The 27,523-nt window shown below is 31.7% G+C and overlaps 1 protein-coding gene across 2 annotated transcripts in view; it reads right to left on the reverse strand.

The window, feature by feature from the left end:
* NOVA1 (NOVA alternative splicing regulator 1) overlaps positions 1 to 27,523 on the reverse strand; it is a 149,413-nt gene that overhangs the window by 118,650 nt on the left and 3,240 nt on the right. The window lies entirely within an intron of this gene.

A 27,523-nucleotide genomic window follows, 5' to 3' on the forward strand; every position in this document is an offset into this window, starting at 1 on the left:
TGTTAAGCACCCTTCCCCCTTCCAGGATTACAAAGACATTCTATTTTCTGTCCTCCAGTGGCTTCATTCTGTGCTGCTGTATCTGCTGTTGTCCTAGCACAATAGTGATTGCATACCAGCTCCCACAGTCCACCACTCTCTCCGCTCTTCCTTTCCCCCACCTTTTTTCTTTCTTGTCTACCTATTCGATATCTATCTTATTACTTCTTGGCTTCCACATATAAAAGACCAAAAATTCAGTGTGATATGAGCCCAAGACATGATAAGAGACTGGATAGACAGGAAAGAGAAAAGGCAGATCATGCTCATTCATTCTTGTAATCTAGCATTGAATACTCTTTATAGTAAGGACCAAATGATATTGTGTAGAAATGAACTAACTACATAATAAAAACAAATCACTAACAAATGAAATTAATTAACTTAGAACCAGGACCACCACATTATCTCTTTACTAGTTTTCTTTTTACTTTTATTTAATCCCTGATTGGTGCTGAAAATTTGACAGAAGAAAAAAGGAGTGTAACAATGCAAACTGAGGGTAAAGGTCTTAAATAAAGACATTACAAAATGGGCATCCATATAGAAAAAAAAACATAACTCAGAAAGTGATCTATGATTGTTATAGGGCATTTAAATGAGAAGAAAGGAAACGGGATACAACTGAAAAACTGGTAAAAAAAAAAAAACATGTTGCATGGTGGATAAACATACAGATAAAAATATAATTTGAATAAAACTACATGAATTACATGAATGGCAAAACATTGTTTCAGAGTCATTGTGAAATAAAAAACTAAAAATGTTATAAGGAGTACATAAAACAGCTTAGCAAAATCTTAAAAATACCATGATTAAGGAATTTAAACAGAGCTTAAGGTTAGACACAGGATACATAACAGATTTGCAATTTCTAAGAAAATATCATACCTATTTTGAAGGCTCTTAACAGAACTATTCTATATTATCAGCTTCAAATTCCAGGTCTAACTCATTGTCATCAGAATGAGAATTACCATTAAAATCAACTATATGCAGAGTGCTATATACATGTGCTATCTAGTCTGGCTCCAATGGTGATAACTAACTACCCAGGGAAAGTGATTTAACTTTTGTGCTTCCGTTCTCTATTTATAAGAATAGACCCTACTTCATAAAGTTATTGGGCAGAACAAATAATATATACATAGTGTGTTGAATATGGCCTTGTAAATAGTAAATGTTCAATGAATGTCAGTTATATTATTACTCTTGTTATTATTTTGCTATACTTTGTCCTTATCATCTAATATTTCTCCTCTTAACTAATAAGAAAGTTAATCCCATATTACCAATATAACCAATACTATGGAAATAAAAATTATAGTACTGAAAGTAAAAAATAGATACTGAGAAAGAGGACCCACCGTATTTATTCTTTCTTACTCAGTATTTCTTATTGACGCTAGTAATTTCCATTATCAATAAAAATTATAAGAAAATAGAAATTATCATAATAAGAGATGAGAAAAGCGAAAAGAATAAACCCATTTACATACTTTTTTTAAAGGGCTAAATGCTACTTTTAAAAATCTTCCGTAAGAGGGACGCCTGGGTGGCTCAGTCGTTAAGCGTCTGCCTTTGGCTCAGGTTGTGATCCCAGGGTCCTGGGATCGAGCCCCACATCGGGCTCCCTGCACCGCGGGGAAGCCTGCTTCTCCCTCTCCTACTCCCCCTGCTTGTGTTCCCTCTTTCGCTATGTCTCTGTCAAATAAATAAATAAAATCTTTAAAAAAAAAAAATCTTCCCTAAGAAACCAATCCAATCCTTAGATAAATATCCTATTTGTCTTTTCCCTCTCCCAAAAGTAGAACCTGGTATATATCTTCAACAGTACTTAGAAATATCTCTCACATAGGATGAGCTCAATAACTAGGAAATGAAAAAAAAAATCTGTTTAATTTCCTATAAAAACACTTTCCTTCAATTCAGTTCACTTCTAATAAACTTCACAAAAGATGCTAAGTTATTATTTAAAAACCAATGAAGTCTATATATTTTTGATTTAAATTTTAAAATCTAATTTAAAATAATATACAGAATAATCAATTTAAATATAACTTACAAAGAATGCCTTCAGTAAAATTTATTTACAGTTTCTCTTATTTGGATTATCCTATGACATTCATAGGTCTTGCTTGATTTGAATAGTTTGCTAGTGGTTAGAGTAACCTAATCCGGACAACTGTTAATAAGATCACTTCTATTTTGTAGATGGTTATTTTATACCTGTTTCATTTCCACTCTTCTGCTTCATTAACTTTCCATTTTCTCAAATCTATTAAATCTGAAGTAGCTACCTCAAAATGCAAAACATCTGATAGCATTTTAAGCAATTTTTTTCTTGCTCAGGATGAACTAGTAATGCTTTCTTTTTATTTAAGTTTTCCATTTGATAATCAATACAGCTCTCTGCACCACTGTGTATTTAATGAGAAAAGCTTAACAAATACTGTATTATGTTTATTTCTGCCTGTATGTGTAACACCCGAAAAGTTTCTTGATATTTACTATGTGACACATCTTAACAAAAATACTCATAGGACTGCTAAAGGAGAAAGTCAAGGAAAATGTGGCAAAAAGGAAAGGATCTGCTGGGATGTCAGAAAAAAACTAAGCAGATAATACTGAAATAACGGGAGAGTTTTAGGGAAAATAGAACAGATTCCTTTTTTTTTTTTTTTTTTTTTTGGTAAGGGAATCACAGTGCACTATACCTGTTTTTGACACATATTGCTAACTCTGCAGTACAGTAACTGTTATATTTTCTTTCTCAAATCCCTTGCAGATAATAATTCAGGATTCCATTTCCTCATATACGACACCAATGATCAACAAAATAAATGTTATTTAGAACAAATATTTGTAGGTGAAGAATTTACATGTAGGCAGTGCTGTACAATGTAGAGCATGGACTCTGGAGTCAGACCAATCAATCTGTGTACAGAGTAATCTTCTTCAGTTACCAGTTGCTTGACTTAGGGCAGGCAACCTCATTTCTGAAATGGTTATAATACACGTAGACTACCAGAGTACCTGGGAGAAACAGGTAAGATAATCTTGTAAAAAAAAAAAATCTAGCATACTTTTATGTTTGGCTATATAATACGTTAGATAACCAGACCAGTCTTTCTGCCTGAAACATCTAAATATATTGGGAAAAAATATTAACACATTATTCAATGGCATTTGTTAGCTGGCAAGAAAGTAATAAATATTGAAGTCAAGAACTAAATGAATGCAGGAACCCAGAGGAATAAGTAGAGCATTTGAGAGAATATTTACCTTGAATACATTTGATGAACCAATGTAATCTGAGCTTCTGGGTTTTTGTTTTGTTTTGTTTTGTTTTGTTTGTTTGTTTATCTTCCTGAATATAAAGATTAGGATAAAAAGCATAGAGTATGTTCAAGGTGGGCAGCCTACTAAGAGGGTCCCCAATAACCCTGACACCAATGTGCCATGCCATCATTTTAAGTGTTAAACAGAAACATCTTTTCACTATGACAACTCCCCCAACATACACACTTGGAAAGAGGGAAATAAAAATCTCTAGGAATTCATAACTACAAGTCCACCCTCAAGCAGGTTTTCAGCCTGAATTTATACCTTATGAGCAAGTTTCCGTCTGAATTCAGTTTCAAGTTGTTCCAACTAGCAGTGACCACAGGATCTTATAAAAATACATTGTGTACATTCAGCCACTCTGAAGGGTACCACCTTTATCCAAGTTTTCAAAAAATTCCCAGATAAACGGTTAAGAAAAATTAACAACAAAAAATTCACAAAGTGCACAAGGAAGCATGGCTACATGAGAGAGAATCAGCAGAAACAAGAGACAGCAGAATTATCACAGAGAATTTAAAATAAGTATTCAGTCTTGCAAACATATCAGCAAAGAGATCTGAAAAAGAATCAAAGAGCTCTTCTCAAAATGAAAAATAACTGAAGTTAAAGAACTGAGCAAAGTATTTTACATATAGAATATCATACAACATTTTAATTCATTTCTTCTCCATTTTCTGCCCCAAAATACAAACATTTTGATTAAATGAGCAAGAAATCTGAATTATTTAAAAGCCTGAATTATAGTTTGCATTTGCATGCAGTTTATTAAATCACATTTCTTGACAACAAACCAGACGATTAAAATATTAACAAAGACCGAGAAGTGGATAAGAATGATATATTTGAGTGTTAAAGAATATTTCCAATGTAATTTCTAAAAATTCCATGTGCCTCGCAATCTTACTTGCTTTATCTAGAAAATTCTGTTTATCATGGAAAGTAACTGAATAAGCCTCAGATCTAGATATACAAACTATCAGAAAGTTCAAAGTGACAAAAATGAAGATGTAAAACTTGCCCATTATTAATAACAAATAATTACCACACCCAATTTCAATTACTGTAATACTTGGGAGCATAGCCTGAAGCAATTTTCTAGTTGAAAAGAATTAGTCCCAGATTGTTTCAAATCTTTCCTTTTTTAATAGTATACTATTTCTTTGTGTGGATCTTCCCTTTCAACATATAAGCCCAAATAATTTTGAAGTTCTGATTCAATACATACTTAAACAAGAGTCCAGTGTTTTCATTACTTAATGACTTTATACCTTCCATTCTTGGTTCTTCACCTTAAAGGATCTACAGAAGTAAATGCCAGAAAAGATAACAGGAGGAAATACTTTTCTACCTCACTAAAATATACAAATTATTCTTTCTTTTTTTTTTTTAAGATTTTATTTATTTATTTGAGAGAGAGAGTAAAAGAGAGCACAAGTGGGAAGGAGAGGAGAAGCAACTCCCCGCTGAGCAAGAAGCCTGATACGGAACACGATCCCAGGATCCTGGGATCATGACCTGGGCCAAGAGTAGACACTTAACCGACCGAGCCACCCAGGTGCCCCTCAATGTATCATTTATGTTCTCCCTTGTTTAATCCTCCTAAATTCTGTGAAATTGTTCCTTTCACAGATTATAAATATGCATAACAAAAGTATTGTGTACTATCCACCTATATGTAGAACTGGATGGGTCACAGAATTTGTTATTTCCCTTCCTCTCTATCAACCCACAGGCTTGACTTACAGACTGGTGAAGCAGAAAGCAATGACTAGTGATGTGTTATTTTGGTTTAGAGACCAATATGGATAAAAGCTTTGGGTACATATGTAATAGAATGATTAGTGATACCTTTCCTATTGCCTGCAATTTGGAAACTAGGACTCAAAGAAGGGAACAAGGAGGAAATAAGTATCCTTCCATTCTAAAGAGATAGAAAACAACTGAGGTCAAACAGTTTCTCTTTTGGGAGTACCCTGCCTCTGTGGTGTTGCAAAACAAGGGAATAATCTCTACATACTGAGGGTACTCAAAAGAAGAGACTACCTTTTCACTTAAGAACCCATGTTAAAATATTAGGGATAAACTGTAAATAAAGATGATATGATCTTCATTGTCATTGAGCTAGTAGTCTACAGTGCTAGACAAGATTTGCAATTACAATGAATATAGAGAAGTACAGAATGCTTCATGAGCACAAAAGAAGGGTCCCTTAACTAGATTTACATGGTCAGGAAAGACTTCCTAGATGATGAAATATACAAGTTGGAACCTTAATGGTACATAGTAATACTGGTGTGTGTGTGTGTGTGTGTGTGTTTCATTTAATATAAAGGGATGAATACAGAAAGAAAATCAACCATCTCTGGAAAGAAGAGTAAAAGGCCAAATCATATGAACCATATTAAGGAACTTGTATGTTGAGGATAAGGTAATTTATAGAAAGATTTTAAATAAGGTTTAAATAACCAGATTTGTTTTGAAATACACGAAATTTATGATGAGAGTTCTATAAATAAAAGTTCAAAACATTTTGAGCTAACCATATGGACTTAAGAACGAACTAAATGAAAGTTATAATTAAAGTCAGAGGCATCTATAGGGGCAAGGGCAAAATCTAATGTAACTACTATATTGATGGAATGATTTAAAAGAGAAACTCATCGGGGCGCCTGGGTGCTTCAGTTGTTTAAGCGTCTGCCTTCGGCTCAGGTCATGATCCCAGGGTCCTGGGATCGAGCCCCCCACATTGGGCTCCCTGCTCCGCGGGAAGCCTGCTTCTCCCTCTCCCACTCCCCCTTCTTGTGTTCCCTCTCTCGCTGTGTCCCTCTCTGTCAAATAAATAAATAAAATCTTTAAAAAAAAAAAAAGAGAGAGAAACTCATCAAAATGCTTAAGAAGGTACAGTTAGAAAGAAAAAAGAGAAATGAGATCTTACAATGTCAAGAAAGTCAAAGGAAGAAAAGTAAAAAGAGAGTGCTTATCAACATGGAATGCTCCAGAAAATTAAAAGGATGACTAGATGACTGAAAAAATTAGTCCAGTGAGTTGAAGAGCCAAAAGATAACAAAACTTTAAGAGAACTGAGTAACTTCAGGAGTAGAAGAATGCTGAGAAAATTGAAACTCAACATACAGATTATGCTTTCAAGAAATCTGCAGAGGGGAGGGAAGCAGTAACCGTAAGAGAATTATCAGAATCAAAGAAAGGATTTAGTCTTTTGTAATTTAAGATAAATAAGAACTGAACATATTCCTAAGCCAAAAAGAAGGATCTAATGAAAAAATAAAAAGATCCGAAGAATGAGATAATATAACAAGAGTCTAAAAGGGTAAAAAGAAACAAGATAAAATATAGCCTCAAAAGATGAAGAGAATTTCCTCTCAAGAGACAAATGTAGGCAAAGATTAAAGGCAAAGTTATAGAGTTATGTGAAGTATAAAAGAATTTGATGGAGGTCCTTGAAGATGATCTAAGGAACCTGAAGCAAGTTCGTTTACAGAGTATGAAGGTGTTGGGGTGAATTTCTAGGTTGACAAAGATGAAAAGTTTGAAAAGTAGGCACAGGATAGAAAGCTAAACAGAGATAGCTGAAAGGATAAAAACAAGAGTTGGCTCATTTGGAAATATATGTTAGACTGAACGGCAGAAACAATTGGTCCAATTTTAGTCTTTTATGCAGGGATGCTCAGCAACTCCAGAGCAAAAGTACATAAAGTGGATGACAATAAAAGTGTGAGGCTGAGCGACATCACTTATATCTTAAATACTGACAGTTCAAGAAAACAAGGATTGCACATTTTTAAAGATTTTCAAGAACAGAAATGGATACCATAAAATTGGAAAAGGTAAAACAGCAATGATATGATTTGTGTAGAGTGTAGCACATTCACTGCTTCCTTGGAAATGTCATCCAGTTTTAATTTCAAATGATTTCATTCTGTTAGTTTCCACACACATCCTTCTCTTTAACAGAGTCTTAATATAAAACTATATTTTGCAGCAAATAACTTTGGGTTACAGCTTTAAACAGAGCCACCGGAATAAGTGGTTACTTAAAACTGAAAAATATAGTTACTTAATAACTTCAAAATTTTTAAGTTAACCAGCTACTCCAAATATAATGGCTTTTTATATTAAAAAATCCTAACTGTATTGTCAAATATCTTCTAGGTAAATTCTAGCTAAATATTTCTCTGAAAACTGCAAATACCCCCTACCATTTTGGAGTTCTGATCATCCATGTAGGTTTGAATATATAATAACTAGTGATTTAGAAAGTTGTTTTAACATATTGTAAATGTAATCTGATTTAAAATAAATAAAAGTCCAAATTATTTGACATACACAAAATGCCCTCTAGCCCTTGCCTGACACTCCAGCTTCATGGTTTATCTTCTCTCTTAAGAAGAGATTTGGTCTTAAATATCTCTGTACATAGCAAAATGCCCACTACATAACCCACACTTAATAAATACTTGCTAGCGGGCGCCTGGGTGGCTCAGTTGGTTAAGCGGCTGCCTTCAGCTCAGGTCATGATCCTGGAGTCCCTGGATCGAGTCCTGCATCGGGCTCTCTGCTCGGCAGGGAGCCTGCTTCTCCCTCTGACCACCCCCCCTCTCATGTGCTCTCTCTCTCATTCTCTCTGTCTCAAATAAATAAATAAAATCTTTAAAAATAAATAAGTAAATAAATACTTGCTAGCTAAATACATGGATAAATAAATAAATCTTTACTTTAGATCTTTAACTTAGTTAACACCAAATTTAAAGAAATAACATGAAAAATTATGATATAGGAATTACGTTAAAGATTCCAAAGTTATATTTCCTACTTATATGTAACTTACTAAATATAACCATAACCATAGTTTAAATATGCTTTATTTGCAAACCTTAAAACTATTTTGCAAGGATGAAAATTAAAAGCATGATTTGAGTATGTTGAAACCAATCATGTAATAACACTTTAAAAATAAAATTTCAATTAAAAAAACTTTAAAAACTAGTCAATTATGGGAAAATTGTTTTCACTGAAAGGATTTTTTGACATCATAATAGGATACGGTAAAAAGAAAATGGGATTTTGAATCAGGAAAATCTGTATAAAATCTCTATCAGCTGTGTGAAAATAGTATAATATAGATATTTCCAAACAGTATGTAAGAATGATGTGCAAACTCACATCTCACATAAATGAACACTAATACTAAGGGCTGATTTAAGAAAGAAACATGTAATTAATAAGCATGCAGAAATCAAATGTTTTAAGTCACAAATCTTAAGGCATAATTTTGAGTCACAGAATTAAATTTCAATGTTTAACTTCAAAATGAAATCAAATTCATACACACGTTCTTGCCCCCTTGTAATCCAGGAGGCCACAACCACCAGCTTTCCTTTCTTATGATAGTGACTAAACGAACTTCCTCTATTGAATATATATTGACAGGTATCCAGATTGATTTTGACTTATTTTGGCAGATTATTTCCAGAGATCAAATATATTTTGCCAGTAAGACATACCAATGAAATGTATAATTAGAAAATAAGTCAAAATTATTATGTAATTATTTATTAAAAATATTTTGGTGCTATAAAAACTCAATTATTTTTTCTCCTTGTGTGTGAAATAATGCAATTTCCTTTAATAACTTAGTTCAGAATGAAAAATATAAAATAGTAAAGTAAAAACTAATTGATTTAAATTAGTAAGAGAAATGAAGTCCATTAACTAGAATAATTTTTCATGGACGGTAAAAATGAGGAAATTCCTAGTTGAGAAGCATAAAAGTATCTCAAAATATTTTATAGGAAAACAATTACCACTCAGATTATTTTTTTAGGTGTGTAACTTCTTTAAGGTATAACCCTCAAAGGAGATGAAGTTTTGATTTAGCACAATATTCCAAGTAGTTCAGTATACATTCACAATGTGTATATATATCACCTAACAGTTTGCATTTTAAGCTAACTGTGCCCTCAAGGATCAATACATTTCAATCTGATACAATCCAATGAACTGGAATTAGAGTTTTCTTAATTCTACTGGTTCATATTTATTCTTTGAAAATTAATTCTTGCAGGTATATAAAATATTTATGTTACTATAATGGATATACTGATACTGATATTCCTTAGAATACAGATTCTTTCCTATAGACTTCCTTATAACATAAAATTAAACATGAATCTAGATTTCCCATTGCTTTATCTTTTGAAATTATAAACAATTTGAGTCTGGTCAATCCAGTAACTAGGACAAGCTACATTCTGCCACTCTCCAGAGTTTTAACAATGAATCCATAGCTAACCACATCTTTAGTTGATTCTGTACCTGGCTAATCAGAGCAGAATGCATTTTTTCAACATTTATTTGTTTTTAATATGTGCTTTTCGCTTTCATATATTGAACAAAATTAGAATCACGATGGATTAAATGTAAAGTTTGATAGAAAGAAAGAAAAGTAAGGATGACTCCAAGATTTTTGGCCTTAGAATCTGTAAGGATGAAGTTGCAATTAAGATGGAGAAGATCGTGGGAGAAGTAGATTTAGGTATTTGAAAGACCATAATATTTAATTCTAACATATTTATTAGGCATACAAGTGATATCAAGTAGGTAACTGCATCATTAGTCTACAGATCAGGTGAAAGGTCCAGAATGGATATAAACATTTGGTAGTCATGGAAAAACAGATGGTTATTTAATGCCATGACACTGAATAGGATCACCAAGGGAGTAAATATGTATAGAAAAAAGTAGAGAGCAATCCAAGGACTGAGCTCAGGAAAATAAGAAACCAGCCAAGGAAACTTGAGGCTGCAATCAGTGAGGCAGAGGTGTGCTGGAAGCAAAATGAAATGCTTCAGAGAAGACAGTGATCACTGTCAACTGCTGTTGACTGGTAAGGTGATAATGTAAGAAAGAAAAGAAAGAATTGCTAAAACATTCTGAGTAGCTAAGAGGGAATGAAATCTAGAATAAAAGTGAAGGATTAGGCTTTTCTAGGAGCAGGGACAGTTTATCAGAATAAGAGAAAATACAGATTACGAAGGTACTGATATAGTTAGGTAGATAGATCTGGTGGTAGGAGCTCATGAAATTTCTTTTAATTACCTTTATTTTCTCAGTTACACAGGACATCAGATCATCAATCAGGATGACAGAGGAAGTTTTAGAATTAATACTTAAATTCATCATATATTGTGTAGCCTGCTACCTTAGTTCCAAAGAAGAGTGAAAATGTTCTAAGTGACAAGGAAGTTGGGGCTATTTTCAGCTTTCACAAACTCTCAAATTTCTCTAATTCCTAAAACCATACCCTAATATAATCAGAGATAAGCCTCAGTCATCTCTACCCTAGACTAATTCAGCTTCCTCTTCTATGAACTGCCAACTTTCAATATTACTCTCAATCTAATCAGACTTCAAACACTCCGAATATCTCTACATGTCCTAAGTATCTAAGAATAAATCCATCCCTCTAAAGATTAGGCCCACAATATTTAATTATTCTGGAATTAAATGACCTTTAATAAAGTTTCTCACTTTATTTTTTCCTAGAACATTTTATATTCTTACATATTCAAAGGTGTAATATTCTAAATACATAATTGAATTTACTCTAGATATTCACTAAGATATTATATTTTCCACAAAGCAATAAGAATCAATCTAATTTAATTACATTTATTGTCCTCAAAGGCACATTACACTCAAAAAAAATCATATCTACAGTTGTTCTTGCTATGGCATTAAATAAACCTTAAATTTTTAATACATATAATATTTAATATAAGGCATTTGAATACATTAAGTTTATACACTAATTATAACAAAATAAACATATCATAAAAAAACTTTCACCATAATGGTAATCAAGAATTTTTGTGATGAGTCATGAATACTTGTTAAGGAATGGAAAGTAATAAACCATGACCCCAAAACATACTCTTAGTTTACCACTAAATTTTATTGGATCTTTCAAGGAAGTTGCAGGAACATGAACTAAAGTGTTCTACAGAAACAATTAAAAAAATTTTAAGCTTAAAAAAAGCTGAAAAATAAGTCTCATGAATTATCACCTATATTAAACATCTAGTTTCATCATTTAATAAACTATGACTTTTTTTGACTAATAGGGAAAGGATTTTCTGAAGTCTTCGTATCTTGAAAAAATCATGACAGCAGTATTTAATATTCTATACGCCACTTGATTTCTTATTAAAACTCTGATCAATATTTTTAATGTTTTATATTTGAATGTACAAAGATGAAGAAAGATTAATAAATTATGTTAATTTTCAAGAGCCTTAAATGCAAAGAAGCCCATACGCTTCATATGAGATTATAATATGCTTCAATATTATAAATTCATATCCCTAGTTTTCAGGTTGATGATATGGGTAAAAAACAAACAATAAAGCTCTGTATATCTTCAGGGGTATGACAGAACACATTTTTAAGCTATACACATAAAAATATTCACATAAAATACCTACATAGTTGCAACTGGAAGGACACCTTAGAGAATCAAGAAGTTCTACATTCCATTAATCAACAGAAATGATGTGTTAAAAACTCATTCCTATATGTAACATTGAATATCACTTGTAATTATCTATTAAAATATGAATATTGTGTGAAAATTGAATATATATAAAAATTGAACTGAATATATAAAATATAAAAAGTCATAAATGAATATATACCAAGTTATTTATATTAATTATCTTAAAGGGGTGGGATGAGAAATTAGCTTTAACTTTCTTTGTATTGCCTGCATTTTAATAACAATCAGTTATTATGAAAAAAATTTTTTTGAAAGAAAAAATCCTTATAGCAATGTTTTCCTTTTTAGGGCCATATTTTTGTAATTTATTTTACATTAAAATGTCTGCTGTATATTTAATGTTATTAAATGTAACAAACATGGGAAGGAGGAGATTTAAAAAGATAGTGTCATAAAATGCTTATTATTATGTCAAGTATTATGTGACGTACTTTTATATCTTCCCTTTTGTGGTGCCTGGACCAACAACTTATAACCATGTGAGGGGTACTAATATCTCCATCACACAGATGAGAAAATTAGAGAAAATTATAGGTCCAAGAAGATTAAATGATTTGACAAAAATCATACAGCTATTAAGTGTCAGAGACCAGATTCAAACTCTGCTCTGCTACCACATGTTCCCTCAGGGTCTCTATCCTACATACCCAGAAGGCATTAAAAAACACTGAACTGATTGGATAATTTCTTAATAAACTTCACTATGTAATGTCCACAACATATTTTCCTCACAAAAATTTTGATTATAGTAACTATTGTCATAGATATTTGACTACGCCTTCCTAACCTTGTGTATAATTTAACAAATCTCTAGATTGGTTATGTGATTTAAAAAGTGAAAGCAAAATTGTACAATGCTTAACTAAGAATATTTAAATAACTTCACATAAATAATCTCATAAAATGAAATTTCAAACTATCTTAGAGATCTTATATCAATACAAAGATGGAAAAGTACGTAAAATTCAATGTTTACAGAGGTCTGGTCAGGACAGAAAACTTGTTTTTATGTCTCCATTTTGCTTGATTACTATAGTTTTTCTTTTGATGGCAAATTCAAATTTGTAAGATTTCCCTATTAGATGAATGGGGAAAAATTATTAAGCCATCAAAAATATGTTATTTCCAGTGATGGACCAATGTGGCAGTTGGGTGAATCTTACTTAAATTTTGAATACTGTATTTCTTAACTCTTTATGTCATAACTAATATGACATAAAGAGTTATAGAATAATAGTAAACAAACAGGTTCATCATTAACTTGTTATCAAATCATTTTGACTTTCACTGTCTTATTTTTCCTGAACTGTAAAACAGAGATAAAAATTCTTGCTAAAAACAAGAACCTACCCTGAGATTTTAAGAATTGAAATAAGTGATAGAATGAAGTCTAACTAAGCCATGATTAATAAGCTACTTTTATGTACTACTTACTTTTATTAAGTAAGTTTTAGTTATATGGGTTTAGACTTTTAAAAACAAGACCATCATTTTCCCATTAACGATAATATAGTTTAAATACTCACATAAAGAAATTCAGAGCCAGGCTCTTTAAAAGATACTGCATTTAGATAACTGTTACTTGAAACATTTCCACAATTCCAAATTTCTTCAAAATTTTCCTCAAGCAGAATTGCATTTGTCCTGCATATTTTGAGTGACCAAAAAAAGTACATATTCCCTACCTATATTATTTATCCCTTAAATTACCTAAATTATCCCCATCACATTGCATTTTCTACTTATTTTTATTTTTTATTTTTTTTACTTTCTACTTATTTTTAATGCAGTCTGCTAAGTTATTTGAAGGCCCTTCAGAAATATCTTTGATAAAATCAATATTTAAAAAAATAAAAACATCATGCTCAGAAAGCTGGAATATGATTTCAAAGTTGAGTATTTTGTCATAAAGGGGCAATATTTATTGCAGTTTGCTTCAAATGGCTTCACTGCCAAGACTCTAGAGAACCTCAAAGCTTTTCCTATCAACATATGTACATTTCCTAAAAATAAAAACACTGTTTTTGATTCTTAACTATTCACTAAACCATTTTTGTCATATAAATATATTAGCATTATTACTCTTTAACAAAAATACAACATAAGGATTGCTATTCACATTCATAATCATTTGCCAAACTACATAATATTTGCAATATTTTCATTAACTTTCACAAACCTCAGAGAGTAGGTTACTAACACAGATCCCATGTAGATCATTTCAACAGTGAAAAGATTTTTACAAGGGCTGAAAACAGGGATTTACAAAGTAAAGAGTCTGTCAGCATCCTAAGCCCACCAGCATGAAACTATGTAATAAAAGTAGCAGCCTTCCACTGTAAAATTACTAATCTTAGTAATACAGTACATTAAACATGCCATTTGAGATATATGCCAACCTAAACTGCCACATATGGCATATCTAGCTTATTATCACAGTTTGTGTTTTCATATCCAGAGTCATTCTAGTTCTTAAACAAGATGTCAAATACACCAGTGTAGCTAAAAATGTGATAAAGCTTTCAGAGGAACATACCTTTCCTTAAACAAAATAGGTATATTCTTCAGAAGAAATTTAAAATATTACTGTAAAGAAAATCTGGCTGGAAATTTCTAGTTTAGAAGATATGCGCAAATACAAAATAGAACATCATTTTAAAGGCAGAACTCATAAAAGATGTGAAATTTAAATAAATGTTACTTTGAAACAATTCACAAACCCAAAATTTCTTCAAAATTTTTCTCAAAGAGTATTGTACTGTCTCTGCAAAAAAATGTGTGCAGTTGTCTTACTTATATTATTTATCTCTTTTAAGAACAAGTCATGTCATACCATGATATGGTATCAGTTTGAAGGCAATGAGACTTTGCTTGTGCTTCCTTTTTGTATTGAATTCAACTTTGAGTTATACAACTGGTATTATTGAATTATGAATAGCACTTAAATAAAGATTACACAGTGAATATTTTTATTTCAAATTCCCATCTGGTGCTTAATGTCACTTCAGCTGTTCAATTTTTTAATGTTTCTCTACACAACTAGCCAATAATTTCACAGATCAGTATAAAATGCTAGATAGATTTTTAATCTCATTTTCTAAATGGAAAAACAGTGCCATACTTTTCAGTCTTTTTTTAATTAATCTGATTTTGATAGAGTACTGACTAAGACTGATTCCTATATGAAATAAATATTTATCAGTGATGGAGAATCCTGCTGAATCTCAATAATCAAATGAAATTCCAAATAAAATAATTATATAACAGATAAACACTAACAATGAATAAGAAGTTTCAATTTTCATTTTCACTGACCTAATGCATACCAATATCTCTTATGATATTTAGTGTTCAAATGACATCAAATTCACACATAAAGAAAGTACACATTGTATAAATCACAAATTTTCATCAAACTAAAACTGAATATATCTGTTCACATGCCAAGAGAGCTAAGAAGGCCTACATATTCATGTAATTTAAGAAATGACAAAAGTTTTATCAGATATAGGATTCTAAACAGCTATGATTCCAAAGCAAACCAGTAAAAGAAACTATTCAAGTCACTAACTTTAAATGCACCTGCAGAGACATATCAAAGTGAACAAATGTCAAAAACAGATCTCTATCCATACTGGTCCTGAATACAGCAACATTCTTCACTGGCAGTTGTCCTTCACTAGGTCCCCATACCTTTTTTCTTCTACCTTTGGCACATAATTGATTCATAAAAGACAACCATCATATTTCTTTTTTTTTTTTAAAGATTTTATTTATTTATTTGACAGAGACACAGCAAGAGAGGGAACACAAGCAGGGGGAGAGGGAGAAGCAGGCTTTCCGCTGAGCAGGGAGCCCAATGCGGGGCTCGATCCTAGGACCTGAGACCATGACCTGAGCCGAAGGCAGACGCTTAACGACTGAGCCACCCAGCCGCCCCAGCCATCATATTTCTTAACAACTCTTTTTTCTGAATTCCTGCTTGCCTCACCTTTCCCTGAGTCTTTTCCTTCCTAAAAAATTAGTCTTCTTTTTAATCCTACTTATATTGCCTAAGCAGAAAATCACATTTCTCAAGCTATTGCTCAGATAATTAAGATAATTCTCCAAAGTATAAGAATCGCTATTTACACTTAAACAAATAGGTACATAAATTTTAATTACAGTATATGTTAAGAAAAAAAAAAAAAGAAGAAGATAGCAGGAGGGGAAGAATGAAGGGGGGAATCAGAGGGGTAGACAAACCATGAGAGATGATGGACTCTGAAAAACAAACTGAGGGTTCTAGAGGGGAGGGGGGAGGATGGGTTAGCCTGGTGATGGGTATTAAAGAGGGCACGTTCTGCATGGAGCACTGGGTGTTATGCACAAACAATGAATCACGGAACACAACATCTAAAACTAATGATGTAATGTATGGGGATTAACATAACAATAAAAAATTTTTTAAAAAAAGAAAAATTTTAATTACAGTACCACTGCCAGTCATTTTATAGATGCAACACATATTTCTTCTTTAAAATAATTCTTGCTAATAAATGTATCCAAGATTAGTATTTTTCAAACTTTTATCTTTTTCACATGTAATACCTTTTCTCTTATCTGTACAAATATCTATAGTATCTCCTTATCCCCATTCCCCCACCCCCAGCAATATCCACTTTTTATCCCAGTAATAAACTACTTTTGGATCCCTGAATATAACAGAAATTTTTCATATCTACATGGATATATATTTTGTCTCTCAGCCTCAAATGACCTTCCACTCTTGTCCATCCAGCCAGTTACAATTCAACCCTCAAACCCCCCCTCCTCTTTGAAGTCTTTTTTGAAGTCCACCCTCTCCTCTGAAGATCTGGTCACAGACAGACATAGTTTCAACTTCTAGACATAATTCTATCATTATACATTTATTAAACTTTATTATAACCAGGTATTTATGTTTCTTGTTTCTTATTGCTTCCTTGCTTGAGAATAAGATCTTCAGGGCATTGTATACCTAGTTCTAACCACAAAAGAAGCACATAAACATTCATCAGAATGTCAAAATCTGGCCATGGTAGTAGCAGGGGAAGCAGCCAGGTAAAGGAACACTACAGTAGAATTATTTTAACTATTCTCCAGCAGCTTTTAAAAAAATAGAATTTATAGGGGCGCCTGGGTGGCTCAGTCGTTACGCGTCTGCCTTCAGCTCGGGTCATGATCCCAGGGTCCTGGGATCGAGTCCCACATTGGGCTCCCTGCTCCGTGGGAAGCCTGCTTTCCCCCGCTCCCACTCCCCCTGCTTGTGTTCCCTCTCTCGCTGTCTCTCTCTCTCTCAAATAAATAATAAAATCTTTAAAAAATAAAAAAAATAAAAAATAAAAAAAAATAGAATTTATAAAAATGTAGGGGGCTAAGCATAAGACTAAATAGATTTATCTACCAAATCTTAGATGTTTTCATTGGTTTATTGTAGCAGAATTCAATGTACTAATACAAGAAAAAACATTAGTATTTTGTGCATTTCTCTAAATTTTAACTGTTTAAAAAGTATTTAAAGGGGCACCTGGGTGGCTCAGTTGTTAAGCATCTGCCTTCGGCTCAGGTCATGATCCCAGGTCCTGGGATCAAGCCCCGCATCGGGCTCTCTGCTCAGCGAGGAGCCCGCTTCTCCCTCTCCCTCTGCCTGCCTGCCTGCCTACTTGTGATCTCTTTCTCTCTGTCAAATAAATAAATAAAATCTTAAAAAAAAAATTAAGGGTGCCTGGGTGGCTCAGTCATTAAGCATCTGCCTTCGGCTCGGGTCATGATCCCGGGGTCCTGGGATCGAGGCCCGCATCGGGCTCCCTGCTCTGCAGAAAGCCTGCTTCTCCCTCTCCACTCCCCCTGCTTGTGTTCCCTCTCTCGCTGTGTCTCTCTCTGCCAAATAAATAAATAAAATATTTTTTAGAAAAAGTATTTAAAGACTAAAGAAGCCTGAATTTAGTAACTTTCCTAAAATTTTAGTTTCAAATAAAGTAACACATACTAACACCTTGATATTAAAGTCAGTCCAACTCTAAATGACTATGTAGCTGGTATATACTTCTTCCCTTCACTAATAAGAAAATTAAAATAGTCCAGCTTCTAAAATCATAATGTATTTATACATATTAACTTCACCACTATAGGTGGTGAAAAAGACATTAAAATACATTAAAAAAAATTTATTAATCATATTTTTTAAAATGTAACTTCAGTTACATTTATTCTGACTTAAGCAACATGAGCTTAATTAATATTTATTAATAAAAGTAATTCAAAATACCTACATTATAAGATTTTACAGTTATGTCACATTATAGTTTATTTACTGGCACATGGCTACTTGTGCAAGTAAGGAACAGTCTTCTGGCTGATGACTTTTCTTGAGATACCCTGAAAATCAAAGATTACTAAATATCAATTAAGCTCAAGTTGCTTAAATCAGAATATTTTAAAAGTTATCCTCATTTTTGGAGATGGCTTGAAGTATCCTCCACAATACTGGATTTTGAGTTTCCCTCACCCAGGACGCCATGCTCAATACAAAGCAAAACTCCCTTCTCACACTCCCCTCTTCTTCCTTAATACCTGGCCCATACTTGTTTCAACACTTCTATGACCATTTCTGGTTTGTTTCAATATCTGAACTCATTAGTTCACTTATCTAAAATATAAACGTTATATACACACACACCCCCAATCAAGGTAAATTAGAAATATAATGAAAAACTAAAGATAAAACGCCTTCTCCGTCCATTGTATGGATATTGCATGAGCATGTCACAGAAGAAGCCTCAAATCAGTCATTTATTCATTCATACATACATTCATTTAAATTTATACCACCTATGTTTACAGTATTGAGCTGTACACTGAACATTTAACAACAGGCATGAAGGATGACATAAATTCTTTCATACCAATGGAGCTTAATTTAATTACTCAATGTAAGTAAAGACCATCACAAAAGATTTTTTGTTTTAGTTTAAAGCTGTGAAAAAAAAGTATCCTCAGAAATCACTTTAAGTACTTTTATAATTATGTTAGAAAGTAGTCCTTAAGCTTACAATAAATACAATGCAAACATCATCAGAACTCTAATTAACTGAGAAGCAGACCAATTTAACGAAATGGATACAAAAGAGAAAATAGTGACGTTTTAAAATTAGTAACTATTGTATAGTATATCTTCATTTTTACTTAGATTGCCTTACAACTAGCCTGTTGCTTATTTTTAGCCATAGTATTTTGTGCTTTTTAAACCAAGTGTTATGAATACCCAGCCAAATATGTAATACTTAAGGAAATTTTTATAAAAGTCATAAAAATATGGAAAATACATATATCCTTGAAAACAGAATTTGAATTAGAACATCTACACATTTTTTTTAAAATCAAGGTCAATAATCTGTTAAACCAAAATAAAGAAATTTAAAAGAACTGAGCTAAGGAACAATGAAAGCAAGCAAAAAAAAAAAAAAGAAAGAAAAAAGAAAACAAACTTTGCAAATGAAGAAAAATAATGAAGTGTAGAAATCAAATCACCCTGAAAGTATTGACATCTTCAAACTATAATTACGGAAAAACAGAAAATGACCAGGCTATATTCTAACCAAATATAACCATCTCTCTCTCTTTTTTTTTTAATGTGTGGTAATGCTAAAGAGAACTTGTCTTTGGCCCTTCGGTACAGCAAATCAACAACAACAAAAAATTGTCCTAAAATACGTAATGTGCTCTCAATTTAATTTTCAAAATGGGGGAGGGGGCACACGCATTTTAAAACTAGGAAAGAGAAAAAAGTAAAGATCTATTTCCTCCGAGGGTCATATCCAAAAATGGGGGAAGGGAAAAAAAAAAGTGGAGCAAAACAAGAAAAGAATGAAGTACCTACTAAACTTGACCACAAATTCAGAATACATATTTAAAAGTACAGGATTAAGTTACATCACTTAATCTGCGGGTATCTTGGTTTTCTCAACAGTTACAGATTCTGGAAGAGATCAGATCTAAGATCCATTCCTTTCATCTAGTTCCACAATTCCATGATTTTTCCAATCTCTTCAAATGGAAAGCCTCTTTGCTACTTCTAAGTGTCCTCATTAAGTCTTTGACAGAGATGCCATTTAACGGGAAAAAACTTAAAACTTAAGACAGCAACAATTAAAGCACAACTTTTTAGGGAAAAGTAAAACATGCCCATATTCCTTTAACAAAGAAAAAGATGCTTTGTAATACCTCTAAGTCTTGGTGACCAAAGAGCTGCTTACACCTGGGCTCATAGGAAGCATCTGATAAATACACATAATAATTAACAAGAGAAAAGCTTCCAGACAGATTTCACACTAGGTTTTTTTTTTAAAAAGCACTTTCATGATTTTTTTTAAAAAACATAAATTAGTCTTAGAAAAATAAAAACAGTTATACAAAGAATAATTAAGACTAAACACGTGAATGAACAGTCTCCAAGTAAACTCATTGCTTCCAATACTAACCTCTTTAAAAATAAATTATTTCAAGAATGAATACAACCAAAATTGAGAAGTTACAATTGTTCTAAAATATTGAGTAATATATAACAAAAACGTGTACCACATTCCCACTATGTTCAGTGTTAACAAAATGTACCCAATTCCTTTCTTTCTGCCCTTCCCCCCAAACTACCGGATCTTAAAAAAGTCACTGAATCTAATTCCTAGAGCAGCAAATTATTAACAATTTAAATGAAAACAACTTTCTTCTTTAAGATAAGAATGATTTTTAAAAATTGAATCAACTGAGAGTCAGCATTTATTATATCCTAGAGGAAATGCAGGATTTGAAGACTTATTTAATTAATAAGTACATTATGTGAAAATTTCTCCTGCAAAGGAATTACGGAGTCTTCAGTGGAAAACTCATCTCAAAAACCTTTAAAACAGAAACATTATTCTTCAAAACTTCAAAAAGTGGTTCAGTTTCACAAGGAGAGTAAAAAACACTACAGTCTAAAATTTAAAAATTACTGAGTTCAGAATAAAATTCATTGTAAATTACAAATCCACTGAACATCAGTAAGACATAGAATAGGTCTTGAAATGAGAAAAAATATATGAATTTTAAGTATCAAGTATTAAATAAAATTAGTTTAAGAATGGTAAAAAAAAAAAAAAAGGTTTATTTTCCACACCAAATAATCTTACCTGAATCATTTTGCTGTTAAAAAACTCAAGATACTGATTTCATTTTTCATCTGGTCCTGTCAACGATGCTATCTATGACAGGCCCTGCAGGAAGCAGCAAAAGATCAATGATGGAGTGTAGCTATGATGTGTTTTCATGATCAAGTTTTGTTATGGAAAAGGATATCCATATAGTAGCTTGAAAGTCAGGGAATATTGAAAATATCTCAAAAACTTTGTCAGTGTAAATAATATTCCTTTTTTGTACTTTGTAGTCCTAAATGTTTATATTCAATTATCTTCTTTATCAAAAATTTAAAAATGATGATACAGTATATATGTGAAATTTTAAAGAATCATCTCTATATTGATAAGAAAACAATTATCCAAGGTGTCAAAAATGAAAAATGTTTAAGAGTGTGGGAATGATTCTCTTAACTTCTAGAGATGTTTATTTTAATCTTATTTCCCATGAGTACTATAATTATAAATTATTAACTATTCATAATTTAATTAAAATAAACTTTAACAGACTTCTTGCAAACAGTAACTTCAGAATCAAATAGTTACTGGCAATACTGGTAAAAATTCTTTCAAGAAAAGCATATAGGTTACAAAAAAATCTGTACAAACTCCAAAACTTAAGTACTCTTTGGTAATTGACAGGTTATATTCAATAAAGACCAAAAAATTCAAATTAGTAAAACTAATAGAAAAGTCAAAACTACAAAACTCCTTCACAAGATTCCAAATGATATTTTTAAATCAGAATTGTTTTAAAATAGTATAGCAATTTACCAGATTTAATTTAAAGACATTTTTTACCTTAGGAATTAGTTTCCTTTCAAGGGCAATTAATAAAACAGCAATGTGATAAGACCCCTACAATAAGTAGAAACACTATTAGAAGACAAGAAACTTCTATGTATGTCTTGGAAGCATTCTGAAGTCAGTCTTCCAATAGATTAAGAAATTTAAAATAAGAGAAATAAATGACAGATTGAGTTTTTTAGAGTTTTTATGCTATACCTGTCTTATTTGTTGAAACACTTCAAAGCACTGGGCAGAGTTTGCTTGCTAAAGCCTCTAACATGCTAAAAAGATACAACTTAATTTTACATGGGTTATTTCTCCTATAAGAATAAACAAATGTTAAGCTAAGATAATACTAATAAAAAAATTACAATGTACCTCCACTTATTTTTGCTCACTCCTGATTTGAAAATGTACTTGTGGAACAGGGAAATTTAAATACTTCCGACTTGTTTGGTTTTTTCCTACTTCTATACAACATCTCTCTTTTTTTTTTTTTTTTTTTTTTTTTGCGGGTTCTATCACATTCATAGAAATCATTTTAGTTTTAAATATCTCCATATAAAAAAGTGGAAAGCCGATGATGCCATCTTTTAAGAACAAGATGAAGAAAATGGAAATTTCACCAACCCAAGCATTAGGAAGTACTGAAAAGTACTGCTGCATTTCTTGCATGTTGTGTTTTATACCATGACACTTCAGTCTCTGAGGGTCAGGTTAATTAAGCTCCACAGCAGCTGCAGTGCAATGTGAGACACACAACTGCTGTGGTTCCCACCAGTCCAGTCCAATTACCTGTACTATTCCAGTACTGGACAAGTGACAACCAACCTCTTCTCTCTAGTCACTTGCTCCCACTGGTCTACTGATAAATGTTAGAACAAACTAACCTCTTTTTGGAAAGGACTGCAAGCTGAATGCACCTGCTGCGGGCTGCAATGATGAGTCCCAGAGAGATGTTTGTCAGTCAGATCTCTGCAGATGTTGTTTAACTTTATGCTAGAGATGTATCCAAAGATGGAAACGAGATGGCAATCAAGCACAAATCTCCCACCCTTGTCCCCCCAATTTTATTTTGAAAAGCTGCACTTGCTCATAAAAGTGGCTTAAAACAACTCTGCTCAACTGAAAACAACCAAGACTAAATTCTATGGTTAAAAAATAGTTTATTAGGTACTGAATTTTAGGTAACAAGTGGCATAATTGTGTTCAGTAGTGTTATTCGTGTTATTGAAAAGCTTAAAAATTCTCTTAAGCCAGAGCAAAGCAAAACAGAACAAAATAGCTAAAAAATAGACAAGTTTTCAAGATGGGTGGTTTATTGGTCAGGTTTTTAGTGATACCACATACTCCTTAGAGTTCCCAAGACGCAGATTGTTCTTCCTCTTGTATATTAGACAAAACATCTTCCATACATAAATACTGAACTATTTCACCAATTGTGTTCACTATTTCTAAACTAGTCCTGAAATCTTTTGGGGATGATATTTGCAAGGCGATATTGTTAGATGTAATGGATTTCCTTACAACGTCACAAATTTAAATGAGCTATTTTTCTAAAATCCAGAAGGCTTCAAATAGCAAATATCAAAGTGACATTATACATTATAATTCATGAAAACACCAACAGTGTAAATGATGTTCCACAACTTACTAAATCAGTGATAGAAGACATAACATCAGAATGAAATAAAAAAGAATCAAATAAATTGAATACCTAAGAATTCTAATGCTAATTCAATTTTTCTAAAAATCCCATGCTACAAAATATTTGCTTACATGATTAAGTATCAAAATTGTATCTTTTGGACTCTACAATTTTAACATATATTGTGCTATGCCAGTAACATTCCTTCATATGTTAAGATTTTCTATTGCTTAAAATGAGAAACAAAATATTAAATATACAGCAAATTTTCGGAGACATTAATGTCTAAGTGAAAGATTATGGTTCCTCCTCCAACTAAGGGTATAGAGAGACAAAATATAAAGTAACCCACAAAACAGGTAATATGACAAATATTACAAGTTTAAGATTTAAAGAAAAACACATTATGTGTCAGAAACTCTTTGATCACACTAAAATCAAAGATATAGCATAGTGTAATGATAACCATCATATTAAACTCAACAATCCTAGAAATTACGCTACTTTATTTTTCCTTTTTACAACTCTATTTACCTACTAATTTTGCCTTGAAATATATATCAATAAATTTCTAAGGTGCTTTGCATCTAGATCAAAGTGTTTAGACTGCAACTTTTAATAGCTGTAACTAAAATATTCCCGTTATACTACCAATATCATAATACTCTTCCTTCAACAATGTAAACAAAAGAAGTGATCTATTTTAAAACTTTATCAACTCATCTGATTTCCAAAAAATGATCATTCTTATGCTATACAGTTCCGATCCTAGAGGTTAAATTGGCCATTGAATTCTTCCCAGGTCAAAATTAAGGTAGTATTGGGTATTTCCTTCACTAAAAGAAAAATTCAGTCACAGTCTGCTTTTTCATGAGCTTTAAAATTTTAACATATAAATGGCTTGTGATTTAAAAAAACAAAACAAAAAACATCACCTAAGTTGGACAATGCTAAGATTACGATAAATCTAGGAATATAAATTCGAATTTTAACTTAAGGACCATAAAAGGAAATACTTCACATCAAATGTGATCCAGTTTTCTAACCATAAATATGAAAACAGTGTAAGATAGAGACTAATATATGCTAAGATTACAGTGAAGTATTTTTGTTTGATTGATATAATGAATATCTCTATTCATACAATGGAATACAATGGAATAACAATAGGTACATTATGAATTCTAAAATCTAAGGCACATATGAAAAAATATATTTTATAAATCCTTTACTATTCCTAACCAATACATATTCAATAAGTTTTTTGGATTATCTACCTGAGCCATGCATTACTTTTAATAAAAAATCAATCTATTTATTAACAAAACTAAATACATCTTCAGATGCCAAATAAAAGAATAAGAGAACACTATCGCCATTCTGAAAATGCATTCAGTAATATATTCTCCAAAATGAGAAAGCTGTTTTTTTACTACAAGGCAACAACTTTAGGTAACCTATTTATAAAAAAGATACATAAATAAATAAGCTGGCTTAATCAAGTAAGAAAAAAAGATATATTCATAAATCACAGGTAATAAGTATTATTCTGTAAGATTTAGATTTTTAAAAAGATAAATGAATTACAAAGCACAGTAAAAAATAAAGCATGTCTACTTGTAGATCTTTTCTTTCTGATTACAGTAATTTAAAAATGCACTTTACAATCCTCATCATACAATTTCCCAAAATTATTTTATTTATTATGACATGCTGAAATACACAATACAATATACAGTTCTACAAATTCTAAATCATACCAATTAATGTGCATAAAATATTTTCTTGATTTCAACCATAAGTATCAAAAATTACTCAAAAAAGCAAGGTTGCTTAAGATATTTTAAAGACCCAAGCTGAGCAAAAAACAAACAAACAAAAAATCCAAAAACGCACAAATATGATAAATATGAGTAGACTATATTGGCTACAATAAAAACAATGGACATACATTTGAGTTGAAATTTGTTAAAATATCCCCAAAGTGTGTCTGTACCCTGCATTATATATCCTAAAGAAAATCTGTCTTAGATACATCAGTATTTTAACTAAACCTTCTGAACACAATTACATTCTGTTTCAAAACTTAGGTGATTTGAGAAAACCCATTAGGTTATACAACTAAAGTACACTTTTCCCCCAAATACACTGTCTTACCAAATGAGAAACAGAAAAATTCTTCATGAAATAAACATCAGGCATATTCATTCTAATCAAGTAGGAGTCATAAATACATATATGAAACACAAAAATGGGCTTCCAAATAAATTATTGCATAATCCTACAAGAAAGTACTTGTAACACGGCGATATAAATCATAGTTTTATAATTTACTTTGTCTGAGATGAGCAGGTAAGTATCCCTTAAATATATCTGAGTACGAGAAGTTGAAAGTAGCTCAGAGGCTGTTATATTGAAGAATACCAGGACCTCAGATAATTCCACAGGCTGTTGTCAAGTGTGAACAGAAAGACTATTAGAATTGAAGTCTATCAGAAGAAGAGAGATGTATCTGTCTGAACAGGTAATAACCTAGTTAATATCACATTTAAATAAAAAGTGTTCAGAATTAATACAGCTTCTTATTAATTACAAGGCTTTATTTTATCCTTAAAATTGATTCCAGTGTGTGCTTGGTTTCCACCTGTTACAGGCAGAGAGTATATGCCTTCTTTTATCCAGACATTTCAAATCGCATTTGATAGGTTACGTCACTACACACACAAAATTTTGTTCAACGCATTCCAGTTTTCCATTTTTTTCCAACGGATATTCTTGCTCTGTATGAATAACGTGTCTCAGAACTATAAATAAAATAAGCAATTTCAATGTAATAAGAAAAATACGCATAACTAAGTGGACTAAAAACAAAAGATCTAATTCTCGGTGCACCCTTTCCAACCCACTGAAAATAAACTATATTCAAATGAAAAGGCATTTAATTTACTATTTAGAATATCCTTGATAAACACCAATTTTCTGTAACATCCCTGCACATCTGATACCACCTCATGTTTAATGCAAAAAAGCTATTTCATTTTCATCTATTGACAGTGAATTTAATTTACCATTGCAGCTCTTTTCCTAGAACTATCACGTTATTAATTCTGCAATCAAGCTCTTTTGAGTGCTTTTATTTGTACTAAGGTTTTCACAATTCCACACTGATTTTTTTATCATAATATATCTTTTAAACATACAAATGTGAATATGTTAGTAAACTTTCTTAATGCATAAGGAAAGTTTCAGAGACAAGGAAAGCCATCTACAAAACTACACTCACAGGAGCAAACTTTCGAAGGACAGAATATCTAATAAATTACATTTTAGTTTAATATTTGTAGTGTTTACCAAATATACTACATTTATCTTATATAACTAAATGATATTGTCAACCATTCTAAAACTTTCTCTAGCATAATGGTCCATTTTCCACCACCAATCAATTGGCTATGAAAAAGAAATCCTCTGTTAAAGAACTCTTACTGAAATTACATCATTGAAAGTAAATAAGCTCTTCTTTTCTACCAGGAAAAAAAAAAAAAAAGCAGTATCAGTCCCCTCAGCACTGAATAAATATTTTTTATGGCCATAAAGCAAACTAATAAAAAAAAAAAAAAGGCAGAAGCTACACCTGGGTAAAAGCAAATCAGTTCATGTTTTACCTAAGAGATACACTATTCAATTATGCAGATTTTCCAGTTAAACTTAAAACCCACATACTGAGTAGCAAAATGATAAAAAAGAAAAAGATAAAACACGCAGAACTATATGACACTTGAAATAAAAAACACACACTGAAAAGTAAAAAAAAAAAAAATTATACCACCTAGGAAACTTGTCATTTTCCAGTAGGTTATAGTACCACACAACTGTTAACATATTTTAATCGAATACAGCTCTTCATAACAAATTTTGAAGTATTACTTTCCTTCT

The sequence above is a fragment of the Mirounga angustirostris genome, unplaced genomic scaffold (assembly GCF_029215605.1).
Source record: "Mirounga angustirostris isolate CCGP_5_RB_7025 unplaced genomic scaffold, mMirAng1.0.hap1 SCAF_9, whole genome shotgun sequence".
NCBI classification, from domain to species: domain Eukaryota; kingdom Metazoa; phylum Chordata; class Mammalia; order Carnivora; family Phocidae; genus Mirounga; species Mirounga angustirostris.